Below are 12,525 nucleotides of genomic sequence, written 5' to 3'. Positions count from 1 at the left end.
CCTTTAAGGCTTTGTAATGCATACTTCACCAATGAAATGTGAATGAAATCATTTATTACCTCGCCCATTCTAGTATTGAATGGTTGTTTACCAAACTCCATTTGTCTTCCATCTTGTTTGGCGTCGACGTAGTTTGTAATCCCTTATTAATTCTTGCGTTGATTCATCGTTCACCGAACTTCTTCTGTCTTCCGTCTTGTTCGTTGCCGACGTAGTTTGAAGGTTCCTGGTTGCTGCCGTGTCAATTTGTCCTTAGGGACTAGAGATTTTCGATAAGGGTTTTCTCTCTCATCGAGATGAGGTCCCTTGTGCCTTTGGTGTGGTTCATTTTTTGCCTATCGTCGGTGTAGTTCGTCGCCTTTTCTTTTCATCTTTTCTTTTCTTCTGTGTTTGAGTGAGGGTCTTCCCTCCACCCTTGATGGGGCCGTGAGAGTGTGGAGGAGCCATTGAGGAAGCTTTCCTCCTTGTCGATCAACCGAGTCTTTGTTTGTGTCGGGATGAGGTCCTCCCCTCATTCTCGATAGTCGGTTTCAGCTCGTGTCAGGATGAGGTTCTCCTCCTGTTCCTGACAAGGCTGTGGGGGCCTATAAGGGCTATTGTGAGGGCCTCTCCCCCCATCTGATCTTTAAAAAATTGGGCCTTCGACTTTGCTCATGTTAGGATGAGGTTCTCCTCCTGTTCCTAACAAGGCTGTGGGGGCACATAAGGGCTGTTGTAAGGGCCTCTCCCCCCATCCGGTCTTTAGAAAATCGGGCCTTCGACTTTGCTCATGTTAGGATGAGGTTCTCCTCCTGTTCCTAACAAGACTGTGGGGGTACATAAGGACCGTTGTAAGGGCCTCTCCCCCCATCCGGTCTTTAGGAAACTGGGCCTTCGACTTTGCTCATGTTAGGACGAGGTTCTCCTCCTGTTCTTAACAAGACTGTGGGGGCACATAAGGGCCGTTGTAAGGGCCTCTCCCCCCATCCGATCTTTAGAAAATCGGGCCTTCGACTTTGTTCATGTTAGGATGAGGTTCTCCTCCTGTTCCTAACAAGGCTGTGGGGGAACATAAGGGCCATTGTAAGGGCCTCTCCCCCCATCCGGTCTTTAAAAAATTGGGCCTTCGACTTTGCTCATGTTAGGACGAGGTTCTCCTCCTGTTCCTAACAAGGCTGTGGGGGCACATAAGGGCCGTTGTAAGGGCCTCTCTCCCCATCCAGTCTTTAGAAAATCAGGCCTTCGACTTTGCTCATGTTAGGACGAGGTTCTCCTCCTGTTCCTAACAAGGCTGTGGGGGCATATAAGGGCCGTTGTAAGGGCCTCTCCCTCCATCCGATCTTTAAAAAATTGGGCCTTCGACTTTGCTCATGTCAGGATGAGGTTCTCCTCCTATTCCTAACATGCTTAGTTTCGTTTGTATGGGGGAGTTATCTCTCGTCATTGTAAGCTCATACCAAAAGAAAGAATGCACAAATATGAAGAGAATTTTCATTCAGGGCAAAGTTGTTGGTAATACATTCATAGATTTTTCAAACTCTATAACCGCGGAAGGTCTGCTCCTCATCGGGGTCCCCCCGAGATGGAGTTGATAATCCCAATCGGAGGCCAATCTTCTGGCTGCTCCTCCCTCCTTGGTGGTTCCGACTGCGGCGGGGCCCTAGGTCGATCTTCTCTTCCTTCAGATCGGCGTCGAATGAATCTGTCGAGCCGATCCCGTCTGATGAGCTCCTCGATCTCATCTTGGAGTTGAATACACTCCTCCGTATCATGGCCGTGGTCATGATGATAGAGGTAGAATTTGTTCGGATTACATTTTTCGAGGTGCGAGCACATCCTCTCCGACCTTGGGAGCTGCTCTCTGACCTCCATCAGCACTTGAGTTTTTGATGCATTGAGAGGGACGTAGCTGTGGAATCTCTCGGGAGGAGAGTCTCACCGAACTCGACAGTCCGGGCTTCTCTGTTTGCGAGCTCGGGGAGGAGTCTAGGCGTGCCCGTGCCCAGGAGGAGTTCGAGAACCGAGCTTCACTCGGCCCTTTTTTGGCTGCGGGCTTGCTCGAGTCTCCTGCCTGTCGCTCTCTCATAGTCTCCTCATCCTTCATCTTGAAGGCTTCTTCCGCTCGGGCATATCCTTCAGCCCGATCCAGCAAGTCGGTGAAATCTCTGGGGTACTTCTTTTCCAAGGAGAACAGAAGGTCGTTCTTTTGGAGGCCACCCAATCTCTGGGGTACTTCTTTTCCAAGGAGAATAGAAGGTCGTTCTTCTGGAGACCACCCTTCAGAGCGGCCATCGTGATCGATTGGTCCAAGTTCCGGACCTCCAATGCAGTGACGTTGAAATGATTGACATAAGCCCGGATGGATTCTCCCTCCTTTTGCTTGATGTTGATGAGGAACTCCAAACCTCTCCAAGGATGCCGGCTGCTAACAAAATGAGCCATGAACTGGTGGCTCATCTGATCAAAGGAAAAGATGGTACCCGACTTTAACGTCGAGTACCAGTTCCTTGCTGCTCCCTTCAGGGTGGATGGGAAAGCTCGGCACAGAATGGCATTTGGCATGCCATGGAGCAGCATCATTGTCCGGAAGGCTTCCAAGTGGTCAATCGGGTCTGAGGTCCCGTCATAGCTTCTGAATTGGGGGAGCTTGAAGTTCGGTGGGATCGATTCCTGCATGATCATTTGAGAAAAAGGGGGGTCAGTACAGATATCCTCACTGTTGGTGCAAAAATCCACCGGCGTCAGAGAAGCTAAAGTCGAGGGAGTCGCGGTCGCCACTGGGACCTGCAAAGAAAGTCTAAACTGGAGTTGGGGGTGCTCCGGCAAGATCCTCTGATGCTCAAGTCAGTTCTGTGCTTCAACAAGAATGGAGTACGCGAACAAAAATTTTAGCAGAGTTTCGAGATAGAAATTAGAGCTTAGAGAATAACGTATCTGGGGTCCCCTTTTTATAGGTGGAGGGTGCAACAGACTGATAGTGAAGTTTGTAACCGCCTGATAGTGGGCCGTTCGGGGTCAGGAGGAGTTTGTTATGAAGAGTAGTGGAGTGGAGTCGTGGCTATCACCGTGGCCTGCCACGTGGAGCCTGCTGCGGGGAGTGGAGCAGTGTCCGTTGTCGCGACTTGCCAAAGAGTGGTGGAGCCACGTGGAATCCATCGCAGGAAGTGGAGCAGAGTCGTGGCCATTACTGTGGCCTGCCAGGGAGTCCAGGCCTGTCGGTCGAAGCTCGATTGAGGTGTCTGGTGGAGAGAGGTAGCTATCCATCTGAGAGGAGCTCGGATGTTGCTGGCGAGCCTTCTACCATTGGGTGCCTTGGGCGTTAATACTGCAGGTGAGGGTCATTTGCTGTAGGAGCTCGATCAGAGGCTTTTCGTAGATGAAGTTTGATTTCATGCAGAATTTGGCAGAGGGTCGACCGGCAGTGGATGTCGGATGGCACTGGAGAGGTTCATCTGCTGGAGGGGTCCGGCTGCTAGAGTCCATGTGTTGTAGGAGTTCGTCCGAAATCTGTCCGCTACAGAAGTTCGATCGGAGTCCGATCTTCGTAGAAGCCCGGATGGGGATCATTTGTCAAGAAAACTCGGTCGAAGCCTGCCTGCAATAGAAATCTGGAAGGAATTCATCCACAATGAAAGCTCGGGTGAAGGCTTACAGTGGAAGTCCGACGTGGACCGCTCATAGTAGAAATTTAAAGTAGACCACTTGTAGCAGAAGCTCGAAGTCCGGCCCTTGTAGGAGTTCGGATGAGGTCTACCTGCAATAGGAGTTCAGGGTGGAAGTCCGGCTCCTGTAGGAGCTTGGACGGAGTCTACCTTCAGTCAAAGTTCGGGGACGAAGTCTGGCTCCCATAGGAGCTCAGACGAAATCTACCTGTAGCCGGAGTTCGGGGAAGAAGTCCGGCTCCCGTAGGAGCCCAGACGGAGTCTAGAAGGTGGTCGACCACCGTAGAAACTTGGATGGAGTCCGTCCATCATGGAGAATCCGGTCGACACTGGTGGGAGTTTATCCATCGGCAAAACTCAAAAACGTTGCGGAGGCTCGGCCGTTGGAGAGGTTCGGAAAGATGTTGCCGAAGGTCGGACGTCGGTAGAATCCCTGGAGGGTCACTCCTGACACGAACTTCAGCTGGGGGGTATTTTATACCCAACACCAGTCTCCCTACTTTCGAGTTCGAGTTTCGAATGAAGAAAGTATAGAGAAATTTTCACAGCCGAAGTTGCTCCCTTGAATCCTGCGCACGACCGCCCTCAAAAATCCTGGCATTTAATTTGCACGTGTTGGAGTCTTTTTCCAATTAGGGCGATCCGAAGAGTCCTTTCGAAATTCCCGTTGGAGCGTAGTCCCAAGCGCCACACCATAATGGTCCCGCCAACAGTCAGCCCTACGCCACGGTGAGTGAGACACGTGGCGGGCGTTGGTTGACCTAGGGATATCCGCCACCATAACTGTGCCAGGCCCCATCGCTTATTTCAATCCCCTCCTTCCCTCTAGGGACTTCATTTCGCCTGAGAGTCCAGACGACGCCTTTCTTCTACCTGAGAGTTTAGCCACCTATCGGCGTCCTTTTCGACCTTAAGCATTCTTCGCGCCAATCTTTGCCATCTTCGCCGGCTCCCCGCCGCCTTCAGTCTTTCGAGCCCTTTCGAGGAGTTCTCCCACTGGGGCTTCTGCCCCGGAGGTCAATCTCGAGAGGATGCTATGGATCGAGAGGAGTAGGAGGGGGAAAATAGTGGCCTGCAAGTTCAGCGGCTGCCGAACTGCCACCGAGGTTTCCCACAGCTTCGAAGGGGGCTCGAGGGAGAATTCCTTCAACAACAGGGATTTAATAACGGAACCAACCGGTGAGCGCGTCATGCCCAAGAATTTCAAAGTAGTTGAACAGGGTGACACCAGTCAAGAGAGTAGAGTTGCTGTCATAAGCTGTGGTGGGTTTCTTAACGTCATCGGGGTCGAGGGACCAGAGGCGGTCGGCACTGACGGCGGGATAGTAGAACTTGTTGCGGGGGTGGTGGAAGTAGCACATGCCGACCTCACCGAAGTACCTAGGATGGCGGTTGTCGGGGAGCACACGATGGTGGTGCATGCCTCCGACGTCATCGCGGCCTCTGGGGTACTTCCGGTTCTTCCCAATACAGGTCGTCGTTGCCGTTGCCGTCGCTGCCGCCACCCCTTGAATTCTATCCCCCCCTTTTCCCCCTAGGGTTGGGGTTTCGGCAATGGAGCAGAATGAGGCGGGGGGCGAGAGCCGATGGATTCATCACATGCACTGGGAAATACTGCTGAGAAGGATGGAACTGGAAGGAGAAGTCGAAAGCTTGAAGCAGTCTCTAAAGTATTCTTTTCAAGTCTTGTAGTAATGTTCTTTTTTACTCGGTCCTTAGGGTTTTGTAACGTACACCTTGTTAATCAAGAATGAAAAGGAGATTTTTGTTACCTTGTCTGCACTTTACGTCAAATTGTCGCCTGCCGAACTTCTTTCATTCACTATTGTTATTGTTGTATTCTCCCTTTTTTTTTTGTTCGATGCCGATGTTGTCTGGAGGTTCCTGGTCGTCGCCACGTCGACTTGCTTTTTTTGTCATCTTTCTTCTTCAACCTCAAGGACTCTGTAATGCATACTTAGTTAATGACATGAGAAAGAAATATTTCGTTACCTCTTTTACTCACATGTTGAATTGTCGTTTGCCGAGCTTCTTTCGGCTTTTGCCTTGCTTGATATCGATGCCGTTCGAAGGTACCCGATCGCCGTCGCATTGACCCATCCTTTTGTTTATGGCCGCAGATTTATCCGGGACCATTCAAGTTTGACGCCTCCTTTCAGAGTTTGAGCTCAAAGGTCTGAGCTTCTCGTCGTCCTGAGGAAGCCGTCTTATCCTTGGCCTGTGTTGAGAGCTCTCTTGGAGACCGAAAATTTTGATAAGAACCCCAATCCTCGCTGAGATGAGGCTCCCTGTATCTTTGATGTAATTTATTTTTTATTTATCGCTGATGCAATTCGTCACTTTCCTTTTTAACCCCCCTCCCCTTTTCTTTTTCTTTTCTCGAGTGAGGGTTTTCCCTCTGCTCTTAGTGGGGTCGCGGGAGTGCGGAGGGGCCACTGAGAAGGATCCCTTTTTCTTATCTGGTCTTGAATGACCAGACCTTAATCGGTGTCAGGACGAGGTCCTTTCCCTATTTCTGATGTAATCGGTTTTAGCTCAAGTTAGGACGAGGTTCTCCTTCTGTTCCTAATTGGGCTGCGAGGGCACATATGGGCGTTGCAGGACCTCTCTCCGCATCCGGTCTAAGGGTAACCGGGCCTTCGCCTTTGCTCATGTTAGGGCGAGGTTCTCCTCCTGTCCCTAACAGGGCTGTGGGGGCACATATGGACGTTGCAGGGTCTCTCCCACCATTCGGTCTAAGGGTAATCGGGCCTTCGGCTTTGCTCATGTTAGGGCGAGGTTCTCCTCCTGTCCCTAACAGGACTGTGGGGGCACATATGGACGTTGCAGGGCCTCTCCCACCATTCGATCTAAGGGTAATCGGGCCTTCGGCTTTGCTCATGTTAGGGCGAAGTTATCCTCCTGTCCCAAACAGGGCTGTGAGGGCACATATGGGCATTGCAGGGCCTCTCCCCCCATCCGATCTAAGTGTAATCGGGCTTTCGACATTGCTCCTGTTAGGGCGAGGTTCTCCTCCTGTCCTTAACAGGGCTGTGGGGGCACATATGGACGTTGCAGGGCCTCTCCCTGTTGGAAAATGTGTCCCAAAAAGCCAATCATCAAGCTGTTGACGGTTGAGCAACCAAGTATTGTAATTGATTTGTTAATAAATAAAATATATTTGGCATTTTCATTATAAGCTTTTATCTTCTAATGAACTCCGTTGTTATGATGAAGTTCTTAGGACTATTTAAGTTCGATAAAGAGAGGATTTATCGATTAGTCCTTAAAACTGTTCACGACCAAATGATAAGCTGTTAATAAGGACGACAGCTTCTATCGAGCATAGGTCGCTGTAGGCCATATGGGTTGGTTGTCCTCTTAACCAAGGAGTGTGGAGACACTGGTATGGCATACAGGTGAGATGTAAGGGTACATCGTCATTGAACGTGACCAACTCCAGAGCATTCTGCTGTCGAGAATGTCTCTGATGGGATATAGGTATAAGTGTCCCTTAGACTTAAGATCGCCTCAGTGACTTGCAAGCAACTCACTGTGCTTTGGTACTGGACTAACTGAATTTCTAATTCAGAGACGGAAGGCTTCTGGGCACAGTCAAGTACTTGCGAAGTCAGAGTGTGATCGAGATGGGATTGACCACTCCAAGAGTTGGGGAAGAATGAGTCGCTGTATTTCAATTTAGCAAAACCTTGGCCAGGGTAATCCATTAGATGGATTTGATATTTTGAAATACAATGTGGACAACCTGATCAGAGTTGATAGTTGAACTCTGGGGTGTCCTATGATCATTTTGGTCAAGGGGATGAATTATATGAAAACTATATCCGCATGGGTTCTAAGGATGTTGTTCTACACATTCGACCTATCCGATCGTCGGGTACCATTGCTAGATGGTCACTTCGATTGGTATAGGAATTTGTTCCTATGCTATCGGTTTAGGTTCGGATCTATGAGGTCACACACATTAGAGTTCATGATCCGATCGGATGGTTGATCAACGATTAAGAATCGTTCTAGGGTTAAATGATCAATACGATTGACATTTAACCCAGTGCAAGTGTTGCAGGAGGATCTATTAGCAATTCGATTGCTGATTGGCTTAATTTGATTAAGCCAATGGGCTGAGATTAAGTCTAATTAAATATAATTTAATTAGATTTGGTTTGGGCTTGATTGGATCAAGTCCAATTGGTTTATTGGATAAGCCAAGTGCAAAGAAAAACTAGTCCTAGTTCAACTAGGACTTGGGTCAATCTAATTTCTAATTTGATTAGAAAATTAAATCAGATTTAAATCTAATTTAATCTGATTAAATTAGGTTCTTAATTGGGTTAAGACCTATTTTAATTGGGTTGATCTAATTTTGATTTGATTTAGTTTTGGAAAACAAATTAAAACAAGTCATAAGACAGAATCCTAGTAAGACTAGGATTCCACCTTGCGCCACATAATCCTTCTCCATGCCCTCTCTCTTATTCAATGCCAATCTCCACTTATTTTGTGTGATAAAAGCCCTCTCCCAGATCTCTCCCACGTTCACAAAAGGTCTCCTCTCTTTTTTCTTACATGGAAGGTGGTTTGGATCAAATCTAAAAGGAATAAGTTTGGATTTCGAATTCTATGAGATAGAGTTTTAGAAATCCAAAACTCTTTCAATTTTGCACCGAATTTATCCAATTTTTTTTGAAATTTTTGTGACTTTTAGGGTATATATTGTGCACCCTTTTCTAGTGATACATGTACGAAAATATGAAGGAGGTGCTCAAGAGTTGGGCGTCCCTTAACTTGCCATGTTTGGATAAGCCTTGACTAGGTGTTTGACCTAGACAAGGACTCTATCATATCACTCTATATAAGATGTGTTTCTCTGTGAAATTTTAGGAGAAGTCAGAGATATGAGAGATCTTTGAGCCATACAAAAATTAGAGAGAAATACCTTTGGGTCGTAGAGATATAAAAGATGCAAGTTTGGGTGTCTAGAGAGAAAAATGTGAAGAAGAAGAGGGTCTTCTTCTAGGGTTTTTGTTTTCATATCTTTCCTCCCTCCATCTTGAGTTTCCTGAGAGTGTCTCAGATCTAATACTCCTCCTTCTACTTTCCATCTTTGGAAGAGTCCAGATCAAGAAGAAGGAGGCACCTGATCAACCATCAAAGAAGGATCAGCGCAGTACTAGCATACTGTGCTGATTTCCTGAAGCAGGACTTCTGATCGAGATTCGTGGGCTCATGTGGATGACTCCTAGAGGCCGGACGTGTGTGTGGCTTGCAACATCATCCTCAAGCCCAGATCAACAAAGTCAGAACGTCTAACTTGCAAGGTAATAGATCTGATCTATTGTTTAATACATACATTAGATGTAGTATAGAAACATGTTGATATGATCAACATGTAGTTCATGCTATATTTATATATTTTAATTTCTGATTTAATGCTATGTAATAATCATATAATAGGATCTTAGATCTAGGGATTTTTTGATTTTAAAAAATAAATTTTGATTTATTTTAGTCTTCCGCTGTATGATCTTGAAAAAGTTTCAAGATCTAACCTTGAAACCCTAGATATGGTTCCTACACTCCCCCCATCCGGTCTAAGTGTAACCGGGCCTTCGACTTTGCTCTTGTTAGGGCGAGGTTCTTCTCCTGTCCCTAACAGGGTTGTGGGGGCACATATGGATGTTGCAGGGCCTCTCCCCCCATCCGATCTAAGGAGGACCGGGCCTTCGATTGTGTCGAGATGAGGTTCTCCTCCTGCTCCCGACACGATTTGTTTCGATTGTCCTGTCGATATAGGCTCGTGCCAAGAGAGAAGACATGTGGATATAAAATTTTTATTTAAAGTAAAGTTATCGGTAATACATTCGTAAATTTTTCGAGCTCCATGGTCGCGGGAGGTCTGCTCTTCCAAGCTCCTTGAGGTAGTAAGTTCCAGGCCAGATTACCTCCTTGACTTCGTACGGACCTTCCCAATTTGGGGCAAGCTTCCCTCGATCTTGAGGTTGCGAGACAGCGGCTCATCAAAGCATCAAGTCTCCTGCTCTGAAGACTTTGTTTTTGACCTGGGAGTTGTAATAGCGGGCGACTTTCTGTCTGTAGGCTGCCATCTGAACTTGAGCTACCTCCCACTTTTCTTCTAACAAGTCGAGGTTGGCTTTAAGACCTTGCAAATTGTGATGTTCGTTGAATGCCACGACTCGTGCCGATGGGAGTTTGAGCTCAATTGGGATAACAGCCTTCGTTCCGAAGGCTAGAGCGAAGGGGGTTTCTCCCATGGACAATCTTTGGGTAGTTCGGTACGCCCACAATACATGATAAAGTTCGTCTGCCCATGTTCCCTTCACTTTTTTTAGCCTTGTCTTGATTCCTTACAGCAGAGTTCTATTGGTCACTTCGGCTTCGCCATTGGCCTGAGGATGGGCTACCGATGTGAAGTTGTGGGAGATGTTTAGGTCTTCACAAAATTCGATGAATCTCGCTCCCGCAAATTACCGCCCATTATCAGTAATTAGGGTTCTCGGCAGGTCGAACCTACAAACGATGGACTTCCAGACGAAGTCTTGCACTTTAGCTTCTGTGATTTTCGCCAGTGTTTCGGCTTCAACCCACTTGGTGAAATAGTCAATTGCTACCAAGAGGAACTTCCTCTGCCCCAACGCCATGGGAAAGGGTCCAAGGATATCCATTCCCCATTGCGCAAATGGCCATGGGGCGCTCAAGGGTGTAAGCTCAGAGGCGAGCTGTCTCTGGATGTTGGCATATCTCTGACATCGGTCACACTTTCTGACGTATTCAATGGAGTCACGATACATTATCGACCAGTAATACCCTTGGCGGAGCAACTTGTGGGATAAGGATCTAGCCCCCAAATGGCTTCCGCAGATTCCTTCGTGCACCTCCCACAAGGCGTAATCAGCTTCCGAAGGCCGGAGATATTTTAAAAGGGGCAAAGAGTATGATCTCTTGTACAACTTGTCCTCATAAAGGATGTATCGCAAGGCTTGATTTTTGAGCTTTCGAGCCTCTTTTGCTTCATGAGGGAGAACCCCGTCTCTGAGATATGCCACCAATGGATCAATCCAACTGGGTTCATGGCCAATTTCCATCACGGGCCGTGATTCTTCCGTACTTGGGCACTTCAGAACTTCAAAGAGAACACCCTTGGGCAATTCAGCCGAAACCAGCGTAGCCAACTTGGAGAGAAGATCGGCCCTGGTATTTTTCGTTCTTGGAATCTGCCTGATGTTGAAGCTACTAAAGGTGGGGACGAGCTCCTTTACCTTTCTAAGATATTTAGCCATGCTGTCCTCCCATGCTTCGTAGTTTTTGCTGACTTATCCCACTACCAATTGGGAGTTGCTGTAAACTTGGAGCCGATCTACTCCTAATTCTTTGGCGATCCTCAATCCTGCGATCAGAGCTTCATATTCTGCTCTATTGTTCGTTGCAGAGAATTCGAAGCGCAGCGTGTACTCCATGACGATCCCCTCCGGACTGATCAAAATCAGGCCCACACCTGCGCCCGACATGTTGGAGGATCCATCCACATAGAGGGCCCAAAAGCAATCAGGGGGGTCTGTTTCTTCTTCAAAGGAGTTCAATCGGGACTTCAGGCCATCAACTTCACCTTGTTTAGGTTCGGCCTCCTCAGAGATAGTGCATTCTACTATAAAATCTGTCAATATCTGGGCTTTTACTATCAGCCTAAGTTGATAGTTGATGTTGAATTCTATGAGCTCGATCGCCCATTTCGCTATCCTCCCAGAAGCATCCGCCTGGTGCAGAATCGCCTTAATCGGCTGGTCGGTGAGCAACGTTACGGTGTGCCCTTGAAAGTAAGGTCAGAGCCTCCGGGCTGCAATTAATAGGGCGTAAGTTAGTTTCTCTAATTTAGTATACCTGATTTCGGCGTCTCTCAATGTGCACTGATGTAGTAGATCGGCCATTGAATTTTTGCTTCTTCCTTGACAAGAACTGCTGCGAGGGCCATAGGGGAGACCGCCAGGTACAAGAACAACTCCTCCTCGAGCTCGGGCTTCGCCAATAGTGGAGGCGAGATGAGGTAGCTCCTTAGTTCTTCGAACACCTGTTGACACTCAGTGGTCCAACAGAAGTTCTTCGACCGCTTGACGGTTTGGAAGAAGGGTAAGCATCGTTCGACCGACCTCACAATGAAGCGATTCAGGGCTGCCACCCTCCCTGTATGGTGCTGAACCTCTTTTATCAACTTCAGGATGGCCATCTCCTAGATGGTGAGAATTTTCTCTGGATTGGCTTCAATCCCGCACCCCGATACCATGAAGCCCAGGAACTTCCCCGAGGTCACTCCGAAAGCACACTTAGTCGGGTTCAGCTTCATCTTATATTTTCAGAGGGCATCGAAGGTCTCCTCGAGGTCGGCGATGTGGTTCGTTGAAGATTTGCTTTTCATGAGCATGTCGTCCACATAGACCTCCATGTTGCGGTCGATCTGCTCCTTGAAGATTTTATTCACCAACCGCTGATAGGTCGCACCTGCATTTTTTAGGCCGAAAGGCATGACCCTGTAACAGTAAAGACCACAGTTAGTAATGAAAGCAGTCTTTTCTTCATCTTCTGGCACCATTCTGATTTGATTATAGCCGGAGAATGCATCCATAAAGGTGAGAAGCTCATGGCCCGAGGTTGCATCCACCAGTTGATCAATTCTGGGCAGAGGGTAGCTATCCTTTGGGCAGGCTTTATTCAGCTTTTTGAAGTCTATACACATCCTCCACTTGCCATTTGTCTTTTTGACTAGGACAACGTTGGAAATCCAGTCAGGATAATTAACCTCTCTAATGAATCCGGCTTTTAGGAGTTTATCCACTTCCTCAGCTATCGCTTTTTGCCTTTCCGGTGCATGACC

This window comes from Elaeis guineensis, chromosome 13, assembly GCF_000442705.2.
Source record: "Elaeis guineensis isolate ETL-2024a chromosome 13, EG11, whole genome shotgun sequence".
Classification (NCBI taxonomy): Eukaryota; Viridiplantae; Streptophyta; class Magnoliopsida; order Arecales; family Arecaceae; genus Elaeis; species Elaeis guineensis.
This window is presented reverse-complemented; position numbering follows the sequence as displayed.